The following is a 15,366-nucleotide window of genomic DNA, read 5'->3' as shown; positions in this document are numbered from 1 at the left end:
AGCATTTGTTAGAAAAGTATATTCTTGGGCCCACTCCCTACTTACTGACCAGAAACTCTGGAAGCTGGCCCAGTAATCTATGTTTTTAGTCCTTTAACATTCTGATTCAAGCTCAGGATCGAGAATCACTGTAAGAGTAAATGCTTTTTTCTGTGACATGCAACTCCTGCGATTTAGTGCAATGTCAGTCGCAAACACCTCAGAGGCCGCAGGTTCTACATGTGCTTCCCCAATTCCGTGCTCATTCTTCTGCACCTAACTTTGCACCCAGATAGGATGACCAGTATAGACCACCGTAAAAATTCCCCTTGACCTTGGACTTCCAGTTGGATTCTACCAATAGATAACAATGGTGGGAGATTTGAAAAAGGGAATAAAGGGCTTTCAGTTGTGGGTATGACCCTAGTTCCTTGCCTGTCATGTTGCTGTGGCCTAGTTTCACACAATTAATTTTAACACCTTCATTTGGGCAACTCTTTCCAGACAACTCTATCTCTACTATATAGTAACTGTCTCATCCCCTTATGCCTTCAGTAATAGGGGTAGAATGAAGCCCTATGTTCATTACCCCAGGCTACTACCCATTGTGGTTTTCCAACATTGTAACCATGATTTTTATTATACTCTCTTCAAATTTCCCAGTGTAAGGGTGCCACATATTACCTATAGGGGCATATAGTCTACAGTCTATTACCTATAGACTAATTTACCTCCATTTATCACTTAAATTAACAATGAAAGTTTCATATTATTTACTTTTAAAATGTTCTTTATTAAATTTGTAATATATCATTATCCAAACATTATTAAACTACATCCCAAAAAACTATATACCCATTTTTAAAATTCAATTCCCTGTATTTATAATTAGTATAACTCTGGCTGTATTAGTCAGGTTAGTTTAAGATATGCCGCAGTAATAATTTCTGAAATCTCAGTGGTGTAACACAATAAAAAGATCATTTTCCTTCATATAAACTAAGGAGAGACAAAGAAGCCCTCTTGTAAGCAGTAACTTTAGTATCCATGTGGTTCCCACATCAAAGATGGAGAGAAATGGAAGACTTAGAATGTTCTATAAATGCTTTGGCAAAGAAGTAATAAACATACATTTTGCTGACGGCCATTTCTCAGAAATTAAAACACAGATCCAGCCCACCACAAGGAAATCTGGGTAATACAGCAACACACAGAATATTTGTAAACACTGTCAAAGAGATGGTTTTTATTCACCATGGGAAGGGGAGAGTATGAGAAGAAAAAGCGACATAGAAAAAAAAAAAAAAAAAATCCCAGGCATATCTAGTATAAGCCACTTCCTAATAGAGTCACTTGTTTTTCTTTGTTTTTAAGGTATAACAGCTTTATTGAAATATAATTCAAACACCATAAAATTCACCCATTTGAAGTATATAATTCAATGGTTTTCAATATGTTCACAGATCTATGCAACTGTTGCCACAATTAATTTTAGAGCATTTTCATCATACCCATATACATATCCATACCCATTAACATTCAGTCCCCATTTGTCCCCATCTGACACAGCTCGAGGCAACCGCTAATCAGTTTTCTGTCTCTATACATTTGTCTATTGTGGAAATCTCATATAAATGGAATCAGCCAATGCGACTTCTGTGATTGGCTTATTTTACTAAGCATGATGTTTGCAAGAATGGCATGTATCAATACTTTTTTTATTGCCAATAATGACACATTGTATAAATATACTACATTTTGTTCATTAGTTGATGGACCTTTGGGTTGTTTCCACTTTTTGGCCAGTATGAGTAATGCTTCTATGAACATTCATGTACACTATTGTGAGGACATATGTTTTCATTTCTCTTGTATATACCTAGAAGTAGAACTCTATGCTCATCCTTTTGAGAAACTGCCATACTGTTTTCCAAAGTGGCTACATCATTTTACTATCAGCATTATATGAGTGTTTTGATTTCTCCACACCCTGCCAACACTTTTCATTATAAACATACTAGTGAATGTGAAGTGTAATCTCATTGTGGTTTTGATTTACATTTCCCTAATAACTAATGTTGAACATCAGCGCATATTGGCCATTGGTTCTACTTTGGGGAAATGTCTACTTTGGAAAAATGTCTTTGCCCAATTTTTAACTGGGTGGTTTGTCTTTTAATATTGAACTGTAGGATTCTGTCGGAATCGTGAGTACAAGGCTCTAATCAGAGATATGATTGGTGAATATTTTCTCCCAATCTGTGGGTTGTCTTTTCACTTTTTGATGGTATCCCTTGAGGTACATTTTTTTTTTTTTTAATTTTCAATCTTTATTTATTTTTACTTTGTCACTTACACTTTTGTAGTATATCTAAGAAGGATATGCCTAATCCAAGGTCATAATAATTTACTCCTGCATTTCCTTTGAAGAGTTTTATAACTTTTGCTCTTATATTTAGGTCTATGAACCATTTTGAACAAATTTATATTACAGTACAAGAAAGGAATTCAACTTCATTGTTTTGTATGTGGATGCCCAGTTGCCCTACCACCATTTGTTGAAAAGGCTATTTTTGCCCCATTGATTTTTTTCTAGACACTTTTGTTGAAAATCAATTGACCATAAGTGTGACAGTTTTTTCTCTGGAATGTAAGTTCTATTCAATTGAACCGTATGTCTATCCTTATGACAGTACAACACTGTTTTGATCCCTGTAGATGTGTAGTAAATTTTGATACAGGGAAGTGAGTCCTCCAAATTTTTATTGTTTCAAGATTATTTTGGATTGTCTGAGTCACTTGAATTTCCATATAAAGTTTAGGCTCTGCTTGTCAATTTATGCAAAGAAGATAGTTGAGATTTATACAGGGATTTTAATGAATCTGTTTAGGGAGTACTGGAATCATAAGAGTGTCTTCCAATCCATGAATATGGGATATCTTTCCATTTATTTAAGTATTCTTTAATTTCAACATTATTTCATAATTTTTACAGTATATTTTTGAACTTCTGTTAAATGTATTCCTAAGTATTTTATTATCTTTGCAGATATTGTAAACTGAATTGTTTACTTAAGCTAATTTTTGGATTTTTCATTGCTATTGTATGAAAAGGTACTCTGTGAGGGAACAGGGGTAAAAGTTATAAGAGCCCAGTATTCTTGCCTGCCACGTCTGGGTTATATCCTCCATACTATAAGTTGGGCCTGGATAGAGGAAGGGAGACCAAATCTCTTGGTTGCACTCTCCTGGAATTAGCCTCTGCAACACAGAGCTGGATGGTGCTAAGAAATGTTGACAGCCTGCCTCTCCTATGGCGATACCTTAGCCCTTGAATGAGAGCTGGAGTGAGAGGGACCACCAAATTCTTGGCAATACCTACCAGGAATGGACTTCTGTCATGCTGAGCTGAGGAATGGGAGGAAGATAATAGGTCCTTTCTGAAATGCCACAAACTCTCATCTTTATTGAGTTTAGTAGCTTTTCTTTTTCTTCTTTTTTTTTTCAGATTTTTTTAAATTTTTAAATTTTGCAATTTTAGTTGACATTAAATATTATTTTATATTAGTTTCAGGTGTACAGCATAGTGGTTAGACATGTATATAATTTATGAAGTGATTCTCCTCATCAGTCTAGTACCCACATGTCACTATACATAGTTATTGAAATATTATTGAATATATTCCCTATACTGTGCTATACATCACTGTGACTATTTTATAACTACCAATTTGTACTTTTTAATCTCTTCACCTTTTTCACTCAGCCTCCCCAATCCCCTCCCATCTGGTAACCATCAGTTTGTTCTCTGTATCTATGAGTCCTTTTCTGTTTGTTTTTTTGTTTTGTTTTATTCTTTAGATTCCAAATGTAAGTGATATAATTTCTCCCTCTTTGATTTATTTCACTTAGCATAATACCCTTTAGGTTCATTCATGTTGTCGGAAATTGTAAGATTTCATTCTTTTTATGGCTGAGTCATATTCAATTGTATATATGTACCACATCGTCTTTATCTAATCGTCTATTGATGGGCATTTTGGTTGCTTGCATGTCTTGGCTATTGTAAATAGTGCTACAGTAAACATACAGGTGCATATATCTTTTCAAATTAGTATTTTGGATTTCTTCAGATAAACACCCAGAAGTGGAATTGCTGAGTCATAAGGTAGTTCTATTTTTAATTTTTTGAGAAACCTCTACACTCTTTTCCAAGGGGCTGCACCAATTTGTAATCCCACCAACCGTGCACAAGGGTTTCCTTTCCTCCACACACTCACCAACACTTGTTGTTTGTTGATTTATTGATGATAGCCATTCTGACAGGAGTGAGGTGGTACCTCATTGTGGTTTTAATTTGCACTTCTCTGGTGATTAGTGATGTTGAGCATCTTTTCATATATCTATGGCATCTGTATGTCCTCTTTGGAGAAATGTCTATTCAGGTCCTCGGCCCATCTCTTAATTGGATTGTTTTCGTTTGTTTGTTTATTTGTTTTGGGGGGGTTGTATGACTTTATAAATTTTGGATATTAAGCCCTTATCAAATGTATCATTGGTGAAAATCTTCTCCCATTCAGTGTGTTGTCTTTTCATTTTGTTGAAGGTTTCCTTTCTGTGCAAAAAGTTTTTATTGATGTTGTCCCATTTGCTTATTTTTGTTATTATTGTTTCCCTTGCCTGAGGAGATATATCAGGAAAAATATTACTAAGAGAAATATCAGAGAGTTTATTGCTTATGTTCTCTTCTAGGAGTTTTATGGTTTTGGGTCTTAAATTTCAGTTTTAACCCATTTGGAGTTTATTTTTGTATGTGGTGTAAGAAGGGGATCTAGTTTCATTTTTTGCATGTATCTGTCCAGTTTTCCCAACAACATTTATTGAATAGACTCTCTTTACCCCATTGTATAGTCTTGCCTCTTTTGTCATAGATTAATTGGTCATATAGACATGGTTTTATTTGTTTGCTCTCTATTCTGTTCCATTGATCTTTGTGTCTGTTTTTATGCCAATATTATGATGTTTTGATTACTATGGCCTTGTGATTTAGTTTAATAGCAGATAGCACTTCCAACTTTGTTCTTCTTTCTCAAGATTGTTGTGGCTATTCAGGGTCATTTGTGGTTCCCATAAAAATTTTATGATTATTTGTTTGAGTACTGTGAAAAATACCAGTGGTATTTTCATAGGGATTGCATTGACTCTATAGATTGTTTTGGGTAGTATGGACAATTAAACTATGTGAATTCTTCCTATCCTTGAGAATGGTATTTGCTTCCATTTATTTATATTTCTTTTTTCAATGTCTTAGGTTTACCAAGGACAGGTCTATTACTACCTTTGTTAAATTAACTCCTAGTTTGTGTGTTTGTTTTTGATGCAGTTGCAAATGGGAATGTTTTCTTAATTTCTCTTTCTGATAATTCATAATTGGTGTATAGAAACGCAGTGATTTCTGAATATTAATTTTGTATTCTACTACTTTACTAAATTCATTTATAAGTTCTAATAGTTCTTGGTGGGATTTTGGGGGTTCTATACATATGGTATCGTGTCATCTGCAAATGCTGACAGTTTTACTTGTTCCTTTCCCATTTGGATGCCTTTAATTTATTTTTCTTGTCTGAATGCTGTGGCTAGAACTTCCAGTATTATGTTGAATAAAAGTGGTAAAAGTGGACATCTTTGTCTTGTTCATGATCTTAAGAAGAATGCTTTTTGCTTTTCCCTGTTGAATATGATATTAGCTGTGGCTTTATTATATATGGCCTTTAGTATGTTGAAGCACATTTTGTCTATTCCCACTTTGCTGAGAGTTTTTATCATAAATGTATGCTGGATTTTGTCAAACATTTTTTCTGCATACATTCACATGATTATATGATTTTTATCCTTCGTTTTGCTTATGTGGTGGATCACATTGATTGATTTGTGAATATTGAACCGATCTTGCATACCGGGAATAAAATCCTACTTGATCATGGTGTATGATCATATGTTGAAGCACAACCCCCACTATGATGAGTATTTGGAGATGGGGTTTGAGAAATAATCCGGTTTAGATGAGATCATGAGGGTGGGACCTCATGATTGAATTAGTGCTCATATAAGAAGAGACATTAGAAAGTGTATGGTCTCTCTCTCTCTCTCTCTCTCTGTCTCTCTGTTTCTCTGTCTCTCTGTCTCTCTGTCTCTCTGTCTCTGTCTCTCTCTGTCTGTCTCTCTCTGTCTCTCTCTCTGTCTCTCTCTCTCTCTCTGTCTCTCTGTCTCTCTGTCTCTCTGTCTCTCTCTCTCTCTCTCTCTCTGTCTCTCTCTCTCTCTCCCCCCCCCCCCCCCCCCGTGAGGACACAGAAAAAAGGCAGCTATATGAAAGCCAGGAAGAGAGCTCTCACCAGAATCCAACCATGTTGGAACTCTGATCTCAGACTTCCAACCACCAGAACTATGAGAACATAAGGTTCTATTTTTTAAGTCACCCCATCTATGGTGTTTTGTTATGGCATCCCAAACTCATCAGACACGGACACTTTTGCTTTTGGCCTTATTATATGATGTTGCTATCAGATATTACTCGCACATGTTCACAACAAGTGTTCTATCATTGGTAATCCAGATCCCTACAGCAATCCTGGCATTGTATTTCAATGTTATAATGTATTCTGTTAATTCTCAAATGTCCAGTTCATAGTCCCATACCATTGAGATTGATTCTATAAAAGACTGACAGCTGTAGCCATATATTTTCTGAAACTAGACCTTTTTAAAAAAAAAAAAAAAAAAAAAACATCCAGCTCTGGTGGTTAGCCTGGGTTAGCAATGTATAATTCTTCCTTGTAGTTGAGTTTTTTGAATGTCCTTAAAAATTTTTCTTCCAGTTAACATCAGTTAGATCAATGACATTCCATCAGAGAAGTTTTAATAATATTAAACTTCAAAATAAAATGGCTATGGTTTCAATCTCTTTCCTTTCAGAAAGTTATTTGTCCTGGTTCAAATGTGTCCACGTTGTACCTATTGATCAGTTCTACATTCCAAGCAGCTTTGGAAAAGATTCAAGGCCACAGATGCTTTACTTCACAATTCTCCAAACACAGAGTAGTCTTATTTGATTCATATTTATAATATATATGTAAGTATGCAGAAAACATTCCAATGACTCTTCCCTGAGCAAGCAAGTTCTCTCGTAACATGATTTGTTATGTCCATCAATACAGAGAACTGATTGTGTCATTTTATAGGATTTTAAAGATTTTTTAAAATTTTCGCTAAGGAATCTGATTATGCATTTAAGAACATTTTAACTGAAAGATTAGTAAACCTAATAACTGATAAATCATCAAATTTATTCTAAAATATATTGTATTAGATCTCCAGTACATTTTAGTTATTATCTCTATTCTGCAAAATGAGCAATGCATTTTGGTTCTTGCCCTCATGGGTACACATGTATTTTACAAGGATGCTGATGGTGTATTTTGCTATACATATCGCAAGATATAGTTTACACAAGAGCTCAGGTTTTTATACATTTCTCCCCAAAGGGTATTCACATTTGATAAATCACTGATTGAAATCTGAGGCAATTAAGTTGTGATGACCTTGGCATACTAGTGGATGTATTTTCCATTAAGACAATGTGAGTCCTTTATTACAGCCAGCCTGACTAGAAGAGAGCCAAGTTAAGCCCACATCACATTTAATTTTTTACCCCTCAAATACACACAATGTTTTAATTCACACAGATTAAATCTACCTGGCAGCCTCTTGCTTTATTAGGCCAAATTGAACCCCTTGCTTAGAATTTCCACTCTTTAATTGAAGTAATAGCCATTAATCACCCAAAAGCCAAAACAAGTACCTAACATTACATTGATTTTAACTTTTTATTTTGTCTTTTTGAAATCATGAACAGAATATTCTGCTATATTCTACACTGTTATAAAACAATACTTAAGATATTATGATTATAAAATATTCCAAGAATATCCAAGTTTATGGAGAAAAATATGGCCATTCACTTTCACATTTTATCGCCATTCTCTCTTTTCTCCTCAGAGTAAACTTTCTCATGAGCTATTATGTTTCCATGCAGGCCTTTCCATTCTTTTTTATACACAATTTACAGGATGGCAAATGGGACCTTTCCTACTAACTTTTCTCTGGGGTAATCCCAGATCTATCACATAGTATTTAATCCTGACAATCTGGGATTTCTGGAAATTCTGTGCCCATCTAATTCCCCTTAATAAATTATTTTTTTGCTTATACATTTAGAACATATTCTGTTGTTGGCAAGAAGAACCCTGAATGACACAGGCATGTGTTGACTCTTTTCCTCAGAAGATAGCCATCGATCATAAACTCCTCAAATTCCTGATTATCATTAAATAAATTTGCCAAATGGTAACTTAACTGAGTATAGTACTTTCATGTTGCTGTCCTTTCAGCTCAGCACTGTGTAAATGTTATTCTGCTTTCTTTCTGATTCAAGGTTGCAGTTAAGTCTGATGGTAACATAATTATTTTTCTTTTATAGACATCTTGTTTTCTTTGCCTTAAATCTTATGTTTCCCCTTTATTCTTAGAGTTTGAAGGTTTTATCAGAAAATGACTAGTTTTGTGTGCCTTTTCTTATCATTATAGCTTTGAATTCAGTGAGCTTTTTCTGTAGGAAGTCTTTCTTTAGTTCTTCAAGAAAAATTTATTCTAATTCGTAAATTCTTGTCTATCATCAGTTTATATTTCATTTTATAAAACTATTTTTCATATAATTGCTCTTGACTATATTCTCCAATTCTACTCTTTTCCTTCATGATTTTGTGCTTTACTCTTTGCTTTGAGATATTTCTTACATTTGATCTTTCAACCACTAATTTGGGTTTGAACATTCACTAGTCTTTTCATCAATAGAGTTACTGGTTTGTTGTTGTTATGAAAGCAATTTTTTAAGCTCTAAACTTTTTTTTCTTGTGCAGACTGTTATCTGTCTCCTCCTCCATTCTATTTGGCTGAACATGTGTTGGGTTTGTTCTGACTGAGGTGTTTTCATTGGCTGATGGGCCCTGGAGACAAGATGCCAAAATTCCTTGTCATCAGTATAGCTAGCTGATCCTCCAACAAGTGTGTGCCGTGCCATAGGTGGTGCATATGCATAGTGATGTACAAACAGGCAGGTTGCCATACCGCCAATAAGGGATCTGGAGGAAGCTTCATTGCTTGCACTTGCTCAGTTTCAAGGGAAACAAGGATGTACTTCAGGCCTTCAGCTCCTACGTGGCCACCTGAGGGCCAAAGAGACCCAGCATACTTAAAAGGAGCTGGTGTAGACTTGCCTGCAATAGTCCCTAGGCCTCTGTAGAGATCTCTGGCCCTCCCTGGGGCTCCTGTTCAGGATGCCCTGCTCTCGGGGGAGAAAAATCCTGTCCCACTTGCTTCCTGCTATCTGGAGAGGAAAACTCATTGTGTTTGGGATTTAAGTGAAGGGAGCTTCCTGCATGTCACCAAATTCCCCAGAATTCTTCATAGATAACCTTAATAATCAATATTGTAGAATCTTTCCTATTCATTATTTTAATACTGTTTTTCTTCTTTTCTTAGATAACCTTAAACAAAACATGAAATAGAGCATGGATTCAGCACCTGTCTTAATACCGATCTTTCAGCCACTCACCCCATTTGCCTCTAAATGTTTACTCCTTTTCTCTTAGGAATCCATCTTTCATACCCATAACACTTCCTCTCAACTGACAGACACATCAGTGGGAATCAGTGTTGACCTAGGGGAACAGTCCAGTGCTTCTCATTCGCCACATGGGAACCCACGCCCACACTGGCCTCGCTTTCAGCGTCTAGCCTTTGAACTTTTTCTTTCTAGATTTCCAAAACCTGATTTTCACCTGCACCATTCACCAGTTAAGATAATATCATTTTAACATCTTGCATTATCATAATACCAACACTCTCATATAACTTGAAAGAACATCCTTTTGACTTGCTAGTTAACAGCTACTTGGAATCATTTCTGTCAGTTCTGAACATGATAATAAAGAAACGATGAGTTTGAGATGTGTCTCTTTTACCTTGTTTTCCTTCTGATGATGCATTCCTTTGATAATAACAGATCATTTTAAAGCAGACTGCATCTTGCTCAGCACTCAGTACCCCCCCCCCCCAAGACTTTATGGCTCTCTTTAAGTTGAATTTTTAAAACAACAATGTAGTTAAAGATTCCACCAAATTGAATCAGAAGTAGTCAAATCAAAACACACAGAGAAGCTCATGGACTAGCTGGAGTCATGGTATTTTAGCAGCATTTAAAAATACCTATAAGTATATTAAATATTATATTCTAATATTTTTAGTTTTTACATTGAAAGCTTTAATCAATCTAGAATTTATTTTTGTAGTTTTATGACTAGTATGAGGGAAAGATCCAATTTCACACTTTTTTTATATAGGAAGACAATTAATCCCACAATTTATTTTTAAAAAATCTATCCTTCTTCTGCTGATTTTTATAATATTTTGAAAGCATGGTTTCATATTTAGAATTATTTATTTTAATGTCAATTCTTGTTAATTATTCCTAACATATTGGCTTTATAAGGTAAATATTAGACTAGGAATTTTAAATCTAAATGTTGACATCTAGATATTAAAACAAATGAGAAACATCAAATTAAAAAAAGATCATTTTTCTGGACTTAGTTATTTTTGTTAAAATAATCATTGTATTCACTTTAAATCAAATGTAATATGTCTTCAAGATGTGTTCAAGAGCTTGACAATGATTTCATACTTTGAATAATTAAGTCCAGTACCTGTCTCAACTTCTGCTGTATCATAGTTAAACCTCAGGTAGAAGTGAAAATTTCTGTACCTCTGTAATGCCATGTTGAAAAAATGCAACTAGCCTCAGGAAGTTTCTGTCTGGAATGACTGTGCTTCACTAGGTAAAAATATTTCATACAGTACCAGGAAAATCTGATGGGAAGAAGGGATAATGATGTAATATACACACATATTTTTAAAGTTGAAGAAATTGAACTTATAATTTGATACTGGCTTTTGCATTTGGAGCAAAAGGTTTACTTTCACTCAGATCAGAAAAGTTGACAATGACAAATCTGAACATACCATCTTATTCAGATACTGCGTTTTATTTTTTATTTTAAATACGGTTCTAGATCACCTTGTAGACTGGACTTGTTACTTTTAGACAGTGTTCTGTCTGTTGCTAATTATAGCAAGGTATTGATAAAAGCAGTCACATCTAATTAGGTAAACCAAAAGTGAAAGGCAAACTATTTCGAGGTCTATATCTTTGCAATAATTAATAAATAATTTAAGTTCTGTATAACCAGGCCATTAGAGAAACATTTTAATATGTATGACTGATAAGTCACATATTTAAGGGAAGTAGGAAGCTGAATTTCTAATCAAGAATTTTCAAACGTCCATTAAGAAACTTCATTTACCAACTGGTGGGGAAATAATAACCAGATCTTATTTATTTCTAAATAAATGAAACTATGTAATTTTCTTAGAGTAAAAGTAAGAATGTCCTTGATATTTTGACTCAGGTAGTAATTTAATTCTTATATACCCCAATATAACTTAGATTTGAACTTCTTGTATTTTTTTCCCTTTAGTTTGAGGCCCTAAAGATGAATGGATATGGAACAGCTGCTTCTCCTTGTTGTAGCAGATAAAATTAAGTGCCTACCAGGAATCGGGCCCTCCCTGATTAAATGGCAAATATATATTTCTCCTAGGAATCAGTCAATTGAGACCATTTTTCAGAAACATCTGAATTTTAATAATCTTAGGTTTAAGCTGAATTAACCAACTAGGTGAAGACAGCTTTAGCCATTAACTACAATTGTCTAGAGTTCCCATCTGCCAGGTGGTTTAGAACAGATCTCAAATAAAGGAAGAAATGCATATCAAAAGTTCCACTTGATATGTAACTGTCCCCATGCCACATCTGTGAATACAAATGTATTATATTTTAAATGCATTGTGTTATAAATCTCAAAGCCCTAAGCTTTCCCTTGCAAGAATAAAAACAAAAATCCAATCTTTTCCTGGTATCTCCATCAATTATCTGTCAACTATCTAGGTATCTGGAGAGGTATGCATTTGTGGATAGGTAAGGATTGTTTGGTTATCATTTGATACTTTATGATGTTTGCAACATTCTAAACCCTTGGTCCTAGTGTTATTTACTCAATTATTTAACAATTATTGATTACCTATTGTGAACAAGATGTGATTCTAGATACTGGGCATACTTAATAAACAAGACGGTGAAGGTCCCTGGCCTTTCTAATGTCTTTCTAATATCGCTGCCTTCACTGTTTTTCTGGGTCACTCATACTGTTGGTCTTCTGCCCTCACTGTTACTCCAGTACTCGGGCCCCAACCTCCATGCTTCCCATCAGCGGCCTCCTTGTAGGTGCAAACCTCTTCTTGACTATTTACCTAGGTGCTCTTTCTCTTCTCTGGCCAACAGAAAACTTCTTATGCCTCCTGGGACAAGCTCTTTCAAAGTGACTCCCCACAGCAGTGCTCTTGCACCCTTTGGGACACACTTCTTTCTTTTATGCTATTGGTCCCTAACCTTGGCTCTGGCTGAGAATCACTTAGTGAGATGTTTAAAAGATACTGATTTTCTGGTTCATTTCATATTGACAGAATGAGAGTAATGAACAGCAAAACCCAACCATCTATTAGGTTGGTGCAAAAGTAATTGCGGTTTAAAAGGTTAAATATAATCGCAAAAATTTCAATTACTATTGCACCAACCTAATATATTCTGTAAAATCTCCTCAAATGATTCTGATGGATTCTGATGGAGTGTGAAGCACAACCTCCTATTTCACATGGTCCTATTAACGTCTTCAAACCTGAACCCTGTTGCTGTTTCACTCACACTAGCAAACTATCCCTGTGTTTGTGGCTGGTTTGCTGTAAGGCCCCAATTTTCTTTTCCATCTTTCTGAGGTCATACAAGGATTCTCAGTCCCTCAAGAGAGTCTGAATATTCCCAAACTCTAACTGTGGATAACTTCAGTTCACTTTCACGGGGCTCTATAGAATTCAAAGTTGTGGTTTAGAGTTTTACGTCCTGGGTTGGGACCAACATTCCACAATCGCTACAAGATTCTTACAGTATTTACTAAACATAGAAAGGCTGATGTATGTGAAGAACAGAGAGACTCCACAGGGTGGTGGCGTCTAAAACTCAGGAAACTGAATGTCACCTTCAACAAAGCCAAATACAGTTACTCATCAAATTTCTGTGGGAAAGAACATTATTAGAGATAAAGATAAATATTAGCACATTAACCTCACAAAAATATTTTCCATTTGGCTAACCTCCGCTTCTGGAAACATGAAGTTCTCTTTGCAGAAGAGGAAAGGATGATGGTGGTAAAGAGCACCTGCGGATGTACAGCCACTTGGAGCCAAGTCCTGGCATTGATATATTCTATCAGGGTGGTCCAGACAGTGTTTATCTTCCAAGGTCTAGTTTCCTCTCCTGGAAGCAGAAATGCAAGCAGTACCTACATTATTGGGTCATTCTGAATATTCGTTAAGACAATGTACCTTAAGCACTTAATATGGTACTTAGCACATTGTAAGGATTCAAGAAACAAATGACTATTCTTGGTATTATTATTACTGATATCATTATCATGAGTAAATATATGAAGTTGGAAGTTGTAGGCAGGACTTCTCCCTGAGTAAGATCTACAACTAAAGTTATTAAGGCATGGACCAATAACCGTTTTCTTTCAGTGGTCATTATGTAAGATTAATCATAACCATTTTTTTCTTCTCTTTTTGGGGGTTGGAGGAGGAGAGGAACATCCTCACAGTCTCTCAGATCATCATGAAGAGGCCTGTTCCTATCTAAAGTAAAAAAAAAAAAATTATTACCTTCCTCTGGTTTAAATGTCAATCATGTTTATATTCACAAAATGTATGTGATAACACTACAGCTGACAGGCTAGTTCAGGTTCAACTGGAAAATCTCAACTGTTTACTGATTTTTTTTCTGGGACACACATTCTGAAAAATTTATTGTAGGCAGATAAAATTATTTAACAAGTTCTGTTATCAAAAGGAACTTTCTAAATAAATCTTATACAAATCAATATAAGGGATAATATTTAAAAATAATGTAAATTCTGCTATGAAAGCACATAGTCATGATACAAAATATTTGAGAATATTTTTAACTTCTAAATCAATTGAGAATAATTTCATAGAAATATAAATGTAAAGAATATCATCAATATAATGATCTGAATTCATTTATGAGGATCATAAAATAATTAGCTTATCTCACCACTACCTATATCTAATTCTAAAACAGTTTTTCAAGTTGTCATTGTTCATTGCTCAATATCTAATCAAAAGTGGTCTTTATGGAACATAGGCATTGAGCTGAAGGAATTTGTAATGTAAGTTAATGGAATCTAGTATACGTGCTTTATTTCTTTTCACCTTGAATCAATTTTTTTTCCATAAAAATAGGAGTTTGTGACAAAATTCTGAGCATATTTACTATAGATGGATATTTGTTTCTTTCAGAAAATCATGAATATGTGTTAATATTACAAAGAAAATTAACATAAAACTAGAATATTTCAGTTGTTTTAATAAAACTTTGTTTCATACTGTAATGCACGATGCTGGTTTTCAAAAGAAAATATGATATAAAGTACGTATTAACTGTTTCTAAATGATTATAATGAAAAAGTCTTAGACTCCCTCCCAGTGGTATCTCCAGAATTTCCAAAATATAGGAAAATCCTAGGAGGTGCTTATCTGTTTGGAAGGAAAGACAAAGGCATGTCATGAAAGGGTGGTAATGTTAGCAACATCATTAGTGTGACATAGAGCTTTTCTATTTTCGATGGCTTGGGGAAACAGATGGTTATGTGGTGATGTTGGGGGAGGTGGCGGTGGGGAAACATCTCTCTTTATGCCACCATGTCTCCCTTTTCTGATCAACTATTGTAACAATAACATTGGTCACGGATACTTCAACTGTAAGTGGGGGGAAGAATTAAGAAACTAAAATCTCTCACATCTCCAGTTACAAGCTCTGCACTGTTTAATAATCAAAACACAAGATATCAAATGCAAATCAAATGCAGTAATAAAACTTAACATATCTGATAATTAATTCTAACAATCTGAGATTATCTTATATCGTGCTTTTGATTCTATACTAGAACTATTGTACATTTTGTGGATAGTTATGACTTCCAAATACATTTCAATGTGGGAAATGACAATTCTACTGAGATATAAAGAAAAGAATGTGAAACAAAGACTTTTTAGTTAATGAACCCATGCAGATCAATCTCAGTG

The sequence above is a fragment of the Rhinolophus sinicus genome, chromosome 17, assembly GCF_057876585.1.
Source record: "Rhinolophus sinicus isolate RSI-liver-muscle chromosome 17, RSI-T2T, whole genome shotgun sequence".
Taxonomy (NCBI): Eukaryota; Metazoa; Chordata; class Mammalia; order Chiroptera; family Rhinolophidae; genus Rhinolophus; species Rhinolophus sinicus.
Note: the sequence above shows the minus strand (reverse complement) of the source record.